This window comes from Rhinopithecus roxellana, chromosome 1 (genome assembly GCF_007565055.1).
Source record: "Rhinopithecus roxellana isolate Shanxi Qingling chromosome 1, ASM756505v1, whole genome shotgun sequence".
NCBI lineage: Eukaryota > Metazoa > Chordata > Mammalia > Primates > Cercopithecidae > Rhinopithecus > Rhinopithecus roxellana.
The window spans coordinates 29,373,850-29,383,849 of NC_044549.1; positions in this window are offsets into that span (position 1 = coordinate 29,373,850).

Below are 10,000 nucleotides of genomic sequence, written 5' to 3' on the forward strand. Positions count from 1 at the left end.
GTTTGTTACATATGTATACATGTGCCATGTTGGTGTGCTGCACCCATTAACTCATCATTTACATTAGATATATCTCCTAATGCTATCCATCCCCCCTCCCCCCACCCCACAACAGGCCCCAATGTGTGATGTCCTCCTTCCTGTGTCCAAATGTTCTCATTGTTCAATTCCCACCTATGAGTAAGAACATGCGGTGTTTGGTTTTTTTTGTCCTTGCAATAGTTTGCTGAGAATGATGGTTTCCAGCTTCATCCATGTCCCTACAAATGACACGAACTCATCCTTTTTTATGGCTGCATAGTATTCCATGGTGTATATGTGCCACGTTTTCTTAATCCAGTCTGTCACTGATGGACATTTGGGTTGGTTCCAAGTCTTTGCTATTGTGAATAGTGCCACAATAAACATACATGTGCATGTGTTTTTATAGCAGCATGATTTATAATCCTTTGGGTATATACCCAGCAATGGGATGGCTGGGTCAAATGGGACTTCTCGTTCTAGATCCTTGAGGAATCGCCACACTGTCTTCCACAATGGTTGAACTAGTTTACAGTCCCACCAACAGTGTAAAAGTGTTCCTATTTCTCCACATCCTCTCCAGCACCTGTTGTTTCCTGACTTTTTAATGGTCGCCATTCTAACTGGTATGAGATGGTATCTCATTGTGGTTTTGATTTGCATTTCTCTGATGGCCAGTGATGATGAGCATTTTTTTCATGTGTCTGTTGGCTGCATAAATGTCTTCTTTTGAGAAGTGCCTGTTCATATCCTTTGCCCACTTTTTGATGGGTTGTTTTTTTCTTGTAAATTTGTTTGAGTTCTTTGTAGATTCTGGATATTAGCCCTTCGTCAGATGAGTAGATGGTAAAAATTTTCTCCCATTCTGTAGGTTGCCTGTTCACTCTGATGGTAGTTTCTTTTGCTGTGCAGAAACTCTTTAGTTTAATTAGATCCCATTTGTCAATTTTAGCTTTTGTTGCCATTGCTTTTGGTGTTTTAGACATGAAGTCCTTGCCCATGCCTATGTCCTGAATGGTATTGCCTAGGTTTTCTTCTAGAGTTTTTATGGTTTTAGGTCTAACATTTAAGTCTTTAATCCATCTTGAATTAATTTTTGTATAAGGTGTAAGGAAGGGATCCAGTTTCAGCTTTCCACATATGGCTAGCCAGTTTTCCCAGCGCCATTTATTAAATAGGGAATCCTTTCCCCATTTCTTGTTTTTGTCAGGTTTGTCAAAGATGAGATGGTTGTAGATGTGTGGTATTATTTCTGAGGGCTCTGCTCTGTTCCATTGGTCTTTATCTCTGTTTTGGTACCAGTACCATGCTGTTTTGCCTACTGTAGCCTTGTAGTATAGTTTGAAGTCAGGCAGCGTGATGCCTCCAGCTTTGTTCTTTTGGCTTAGGATTGTCTTGGCAATGTGGGGTCTTTTTTGGTTCCATATGAACTTTAAAGCAGTTTTTCCAATTCTGTGAAGAAAGTCATTGGTAGCTTGATGAGTATGGCATTGAATCTATAAATTACCTTGGGCAGTATGGCCATTTTCACATTGATTCCTCCTATCCATGAGCATGGTATGTTCTTCCATTTGTTTGTGTCCTCTTTTATTTCATTGAGCAGTGGTTTGTTGTTCTCCTTGAAGAGGTCCTTTACATCCCTTGTAAGTTGGATTCCTAGGTATTTTATTCTCTTTGAAGCTGTTGTGAATGGGAGTTCATTCATGATTTGGCTCTCTGTTTGTCTGTTACTGGTGTATAAGAATGCTTGTGATTTTATTGAAATGTCTTTATCTGGTTTTGGTATCAGGGCAATACTGGCCTTGTTGAATACTGGCAAATATGTCTTTGTCTGGTTTTGGTATCCTGGTAATACTGGCCTTGTTGAATGAGTTTGGAAGTATTCTCTTCTCTATTTTTTTGAAATAGTTTGAATAGCATTGGTGTTATTTTTTTTAAATGTTTGATAGAATTCAGCAATGAAGCCATCAAGTCCTGGGCTTTTCTGTATTGGGGGACTTTTTATTACAGCTTTGCTCTGTTACTTAGTGTGTTCATGTTTAATCTTGGGAGGTTATGTGTCTAGGAATTTGTCCATTTCCTGTAGATTTTCCAGTGTGTTGGCATGTAATTGCTCATAGTAGCCACTAATAATCCTTTGAATTTCTGTAGTATCAGTTGTAATGTCTCTGTTTTCATCTTCAATTTTATTTATTTGGGTCTTCTCTCTCATTTTCTTTAGTCTGGCTAAAGGTTTATCAGTTTTGTTTATCTTTTCAAAGAACCAACTTTTCCTTTTGATCATTTGTATTGACTTCTTCAATTTCATTTATTTCTACTCTGATCTTTATTATTTTTTACTACTAATTTTGGGTTTGGTTTGCTCTTGCTTTGCTAGTTCTTTAAGTGCAGCATTAGATTATTTACTTGAAGTTTTTTTTCTTTTCTTTTTTGATGTAGGCACCAGGTATAAATTTCCCACTTAGTACTGGTTTTGCTATATCTCATAGGTTTTGGTATGTTGTGTTTCCATTTTCCTTTGCTTCAAGAAACATTTTAATTTCCTTCTAAATGTTTTAATTGACCCACTGGTCGTTCAGGAGCATATTGTTTAATTTTCATGTGTTGGTATAGTTTCTAAATTTTTCTCTTGTTATTGATTTCTATTTTATTTCATTGTGGTCAGATATTATTTGATATTATTTCAATTTTTTTAATGTTTTAAGACTTGCTTTGTAACCTAACATATGGTCTATCCTTGAGAATGATTCTTGTGTTGAGGAGAAGAATGTGTATTCCACAGCCTTTAGATGAAATGTTCTGTAAATATCTGTTAGGTTCACTTGTTCCATAGTCCAGATTAAGTCCAGTGTTTCTTTGTTGATTTTCTGTCTAGAAAACCTGTCCAATGCTGAAAGGGGTGTTGAAGTTTCAAGCTATTATTGTTATTGAAGTCTGTCTCTCTCTTTAGCTATTATAATATTAGCTCTGTATATGTGATGTTCCAGTATTGAGTGCATATATATTTACAATTGTTATGTCCTCTTGCTGAATTGACCCCTTTATTATTATATAATGACCTTCTTTGTACTTTCTTACAGTTTTTGCCTTAAAATCTGTTGTCTGATATAAGTATAGCTACTCCTGCTCTTTTTTTAAAAAATTCCCATTGGCATGGGATATCTTTTTCCATCCCAATATTTTCAGTCTGTGTATATCTTTATAGGTGAAGTGTGTTTCTTGTAAGCAACAGATCATTGGGTCTTTTTTCTTTTCTTTTTTATTATACTTTATGTTCTTTGAGCCACTCTGTCTTTTGATTGGAGAGTTTAGTCCACTTACATTCAATGTTATTATTGATAAGGACTTACTCCTGCCATTTTGTTGTTTTCTGGTTGTTTTCTGGTTTTCTCTTCCTTTCCTTTTTTCCTTCCGGTATTTCCTTTTAGTGAAGGTGATTTTCTCTGGTGTTATGTTTCTTGCTTTTTATTTTTTTGTGTATTCATTATATTTTTAGATTCAAGGTTGGCATGAGGCTTGAAAAGAATTTCTTTTAACCCATTATTTTAAACTGATGACAACTGAACACTGATTGCATAAACAAACAACAAAGAGAAAACTAATAAAAACTCTATACTTTGTCCCCGTTTTAATTTTTTGTTTCTGTTTATATCTTATTGTATTGACTATGTCTTGAAAAGTTGTAGTTATTGTTTTTTATGGTTTATCATTTAGTCTTTTTACTTGAGTAGTTTACACACCACAGTGTTACAATATTCCGTGTTTTCTGTGTGCTTACCATTATCAGTGAGTTCCATACCTTCAGATGATTTATTGGTCATTAATGCCTGTTTCTTTCAGATTGAAGAACTCTCATTCGCATTTCTTGTAGGACAGGTGTGGTGTTTAGCATTTCTTATAGGACAGGTCTCAGCTTTTGTTTGTCTGGGAAAGCACCTAGTGATTCTTCATGCTTGAGAGATATTTTTACTGGGTATACTATCCTAGGGTAAAAGTCTTTCTCCTTCAACACTTTAGATGTGTCGTAACCCTCTTTCCTGGCCTGTAATGTTTGCACTGAAAAGTCTGCTGCCAGATATATTGTAGTTCGATTGTATGTTACGTATTTCTTTTCTCCTGCTGCCTTAGGATCCTTTCTTTATCCTTGACTTTTGGGAGTTTATTAAATGACTTCGGTAACCTTTTTGAGTTAAATACCCTTGGTGTTCTGTAACCTTCTTGTACTTTAATATTGATATCGTTCTCTAGGTTTGGGACATTCTCTAATATTATCCCTTTGAATAAACTTTCTACCTCTATCTCTGTCTCTGCTTCCTCTTTAAGGCCAACAACTCCTAGATTTGCTTTTTTGAGGCTATCTTGCAGGCATGTTTCATTGTTTTTTTTTTTTTTCTTTTGTTTCCTCTAACTGTATTTTCAAATGGCCTGTCTTTAAGCTCATTAATTCTTTCTTTTGCATGATCAGTACTCCTATTAAGAGACTGGTGCTTTCTTCAGTCATTCTTCTGTATGTTGGTTACATTTTTAAACTCCTGAATTTCTGCTTGATTCTTTTTAATTATTTCAATCTCTTTGTTAAATTTATCTAATAGAATTCTGAAATATTCTCTGTGTCGTCTTGAATTTCATTGAGTTTCCTCAAAACAGCTATTTTGAATTCTCTGTTTGAAAGGTCACATACCTCTCTTTCTCCAGGATTGGTCCCTGGTACCTTGGTTTTTTATTGTAGTTTTGTTTTGTGTTTTGTTTTTTGTTTTTTGTGTGCGTGTGAGGTCATGTTTTCCTGGATAGGCTTGATGCTTGTGGATTTTCATTATTGTCTACTCTTTGGGCATTAAAGAGTTAGGTATTGGGGGCGGAGCAAGATGGCCGAATAGGAACAACTCCAGTCTCCAACTCCCAGCGCGAGCGACACAGAAGACCGGTGATTTCTGCATTTTCAACTGAGGTTCTGGGGTCATCTCACTAGGGAGTGCCGGACAATCGGTGCTGGTCAGCTGCTGCAGCCTGACCAGCGAGAGCTGAAGCAGGGCGAGGCATCGCCTCACCTGGAAGCGCAAGGGGGAAGGGGATCCGTTTTCCTAGCCAGGGGAACTGAGACACACAACACCTGGAAAATCGGGTAACTCCCACCCCAATACTGCGCTGTAAGCATACAGGCATTCCAGGAGAATATATCCCACACCTGGCCGGGAGGGTCCCACGCCCACGAAGCCTCCCTCACTGCTAACACAGCAGTCTGCCGCGATCTATCCGCAAGGCAGCAGCGAGGCTGGGGGAGGGGCGCCCGCCATTGCTGAGGCTTAAGTAGGTAAACAAAGCCGCTGGGAAGCTCGAACTGGGTGGAGCTCACAGCAGCTCAAGGAAGCCTGCCTGTCTCTGTAGTCTCCACCTCTGGGGACAGCGCACAGCTGAAGACCAACAGGGGAAGTAGCGGGAGCCGGTGCAGACGCGAACGACTCTGTCTGACAGCTTTGGGGAGAGCCGCGGATCTCCCAACGCGGAGGTTGAGATCTGAGAACGGACAGACTGCCTGCTCAGGTGTGTCCCTGACCCCTGAGTAGCCTAGCTGGGAGAAATCCCCCACTAGGGGCAGTCTGACACCCCACACCTCACAGGGTGGAGTACACCCCTGAGAGGACACTTCCAAAGGAAGAATCAGACAGGTACACTCGCTGTTCAGCAATATTCTATCTTCGGCAACCTCTGCTGCTGATACCCAGGCAAACAGGGTCTGGAGTGGACCTCAAGCAATCTCCAACAGACCAACAGACAGTCCTTCTGACTGTCAGAAGGAAAACTATCAAACAGGAAGGACACCTATACCAAAACCCCATCAGTTCGTCACCACCATCAAAGACCAGAGACAGATAAAACCACAAAGATGGGGAAGAAGCAGGGCAGAAAAGCTGGAAATTCAAAAAATAAGAGCGCATCTCCCCCTGCAAAGGAGCGCAGCCCATCACCAGCAACGGATCAAAGCTGGTCAGAGAATGACTTGGACGAGAGGAGAGAAGAAGGCTTCAGTCCATCAAACTTATCAGAGCTAAAGGAGGAATTACGTACCCAGCGCAAAGAAACTAAAAATCTTGAAAAAAGAGTGGAAGAATTGACAGCTAGACTCATTAATGCAGAGAAGATCATAAACGAAATGACAGAGATGAAAACCATGACACGAGAAATACGTGACAAATGCACAAGCTTCAGTAACCGACTCGATCAACTGGAAGAAAGAGTATCAGCGATTGAAGATCAAATGAATGAAATGAAGCGAGAAGAGAAACCAAAAGAAAAAAGAAGAAAAAGAAATGAGCAAAGCCTGCAAGAAGTATGGGATTACGTAAAAAGACCAAATCTACGTCTGATTGGGGTGCCTGAAAGTGAGGGGGAAAATGGAACCAAGTTGGAAAACACTCTTCAGGATATCATCCAGGAGAACTTCCCCAACCTAGTAGGGCAGGCCAACATTCAAATTCAGGAAATACAGAGAACGCCACAAAGATACTCCTCCAGAAGAGCAACTCCAAGACACATAATTGCCAGATTCACCAAAGTTGAAATGAAGGAAAAAATCTTAAGGGCAGCCAGAGAGAAAGGTCGGGTCACCCACAAAGGGAAGCCCATCAGACTAACAGCAGATCTCTCGGCAGAAACTCTACAAGCCAGAAGAGAGTGGGGGCCAATATTCAACGTTCTTAAAGAAAAGAATTTTAAACCCAGAATTTCATATCCAGCCAAACTAAGTTTCATAAGTGAAGGAGAAATAAAATCCTTTACAGATAAGCAAATGCTTAGAGATTTTGTCACCACCAGGCCTGCCTTACAAGAGACCCTGAAGGAAGCCCTAAACATGGAAAGGAACAACCGGTACCAGCCATCGCAAAAACTTGGCAAAATGTAAAGACCATCGAGGCTAGGAAGAAACTGCATCAACTAACGAGCAAAATAACCAGTTAATATCATAATGGCAGGATCAAGTTCATACATAACAATATTAACCTTAAATGTTAATGGACTAAATGCTCCAATTAAAAGACACAGACTGGCAAACTGGATAAAGAGTCAAGACCCATCAGTCTGCTGTATTCAGGAGACCCATCTCACATGCAGAGACATACATAGGCTCAAAATAAAGGGATGGAGGAAGATCTACCAAGCAAATGGAGAACAAAAAAAAGCAGGGGTCGCAATCCTAGTCTCTGATAAAACAGACTTTAAACCATCAAAGATCAAAAGAGACAAAGAAGGCCATTACATAATGGTAAAGGGATCAATTCAACAGGAAGAGCTAACTCTCCTAAATATATATGCACCCAATACAGGAGCACCCAGATTCATAAAGCAAGTCCTTAGAGACTTACAAAGAGACTTAGACTCCCATACAATAATAATGGGGGACTTCAACACTCCGCTGTCAACATTAGACAGATCAACGAGACAGAAAGTTAACAAGGATATCCAGGAATTGAACTCATCTCTGCACCAAGCGGACCTAATAGACATCTATAGAACTCTCCACCCCAAATCAACAGAATATACATTCTTCTCAGCACCACATCGCACTTATTCCAAAATTGACCACATAATTGGAAGTAAAGCACTCCTCAGCAAATGTAAAAGAACAGAAATTATAACAAACTGTCTCTCAGACCACAGTGCAATCAAACTAGAACTCAGGACTAAGAAACTCAATCAAAACCGCTCAACTACATGGAAACTGAACAACCTGCTCCTGAATGACTACTGGGTACATAACGAAATGAAAGCGGAAATAAAGATGTTCTTTGAAACCAATGAGAACAAAGATACAACATACCAGAATCTCTGGGACACATTTAAAGCAGTGTGTAGAGGGAAATTTATAGCACTAAATGCCCACAAGAGAAAGCAGGAAAGATCTAAAATTGACACTCTAACATCACAATTAAAAGAACTAGAGAGGCAAGAGCAATCACATTCAAAAGCTAGCAGAAGGCAAGAAATAACTAAGATCAGAGCAGAACTGAAGGAGATAGAGACACAAAAAACCCTCCAAAAAATCAATGAATCCAGGAGTTGGTTTTTTGAAAAGATCAACAAAATTGACAGACCGCTAGCAAGGCTAATAAAGAAAAAAAGAGAGAGGAATCAAATAGATGCAATAAAAAATGATAAAGGGGATATCACCACTGACCCCACAGAAATACAAACTACCATCAGAGAATACTATAAACGCCTCTACGCAAATCAACTAGAAAATCTAGAAGAAATGGATAATTTCCTGGACACTTACACTCTCCCAAGGCTAAACCAGGAAGAAGTTGAATCCCTGAATAGACCAATAGCAGGCTCTGAAATTGAGGCAACAATTAATAGCCTACCCACCAAAAAAAGTCCAGGACCAGATGGATTCACAGCTGAATTCTACCAGAGGTACAAGGAGGAGCTGGTACCATTCCTTCTGAAACTATTCCAATCAATAGAAAAAGAGGGAATCCTCCCTAACTCATTTTATGAGGCCAACATCATCCTGATACCAAAGCCTGGCAGAGACACAACAAAAAAAGAGAATTTTAGACCAATATCCCTGATGAACATTGATGCAAAAATCCTCAATAAAATACTGGCAAACCGGATTCAGCAGCACATCAAAAAGCTTATCCACCATGATCAAGTGGGCTTCATCCCTGGGATGCAAGGCTGGTTCAACATTCGCAAATCAATAAACGTAATCCAGCATATAAACAGAACCAAAGACAAGAACCACATGATTGTCTCAATAGATGCAGAAAAGGCTTTTGACAAAATTCAACAGCCCTTCATGCTAAAAACGCTCAATAAATTCGGTATTGATGGAACATACCTCAAAATAATAAGAGCTATTTATGACAAACCCACAGCTAATATCATACTGAATGGGCAAAAACTGGAAAAATTCCCTTTGAAAACTGGCACAAGACAGGGATGCCCTCTCTCACCACTCCTATTCAACATAGTGTTGGAAGTTCTGGCTAGGGCAATCAGGCAAGAGAAAGAAATCAAGGGTATCCAGTTAGGAAAAGAAGAAGTCAAATTGTCCCTGTTTGCAGATGACATGATTGTATATTTAGAAAACCCCATCGTCTCAGCCCAAAATCTCCTTAAGCTGATAAGCAACTTCAGCAAAGTCTCAGGATACAAAATTAATGTGCAAAAATCACAAGCATTCTTATACACCAGCAACAGACAAGCAGAGAGCCAAATCAGGAATGAACTTCCATTCACAATTGCTTCAAAGAGAATAAAATACCTAGGAATCCAGCTTACAAGGGATGTCAAGGACCTCTTCAAGGAGAACTACAAACCACTGCTCAGTGAAATAAAAGAGGACACAAACAAATGGAAGAACATACCATGCTCATGGATAGGAAGAATCAATATCGTGAAAATGGCCATACTCCCCAAGGTTATTTATAGATTCAATGCCATCCCCATCAAGCTACCAATGACTTTCTTCACAGAATTGGAAAAAACTGCTTTAAAGTTCATATGGAACCAAAAAAGAGCCCGCATTGCCAAGACAATCCTAAGTCAAAAGGACAAAGCTGGAGGCGTCACGCTACCTGACTTCAAACTATACTACAAGGCTACAGTAACCAAAACAGCATGGTACTGGTACCAAAACAGAGCTATAGACCAATGGAACAGAACAGAGTCCTCAGAAATAATACCGCACATCTACAGCCATCTGATCTTTGACAAACCTGAGAGAAACAAGAAATGGGGAAAGGATTCCCTATTTAATAAATGGTGCTGGGAAAATTGGCTAGCCATAAGTAGAAAGCTGAAACTGGATCCTTTCCTTACCCCTTATACGAAGATTAATTCAAGATGGATTAGAGACTTAAATGTTAGACCTAATACCATAAAAACCCTAGAAGAAAATCTAGGTAGTACCATTCAGGACATAGGCATGGGCAAGGACTTCATGTCTAAAACACCAAAAGCAACGGCAGCAAAA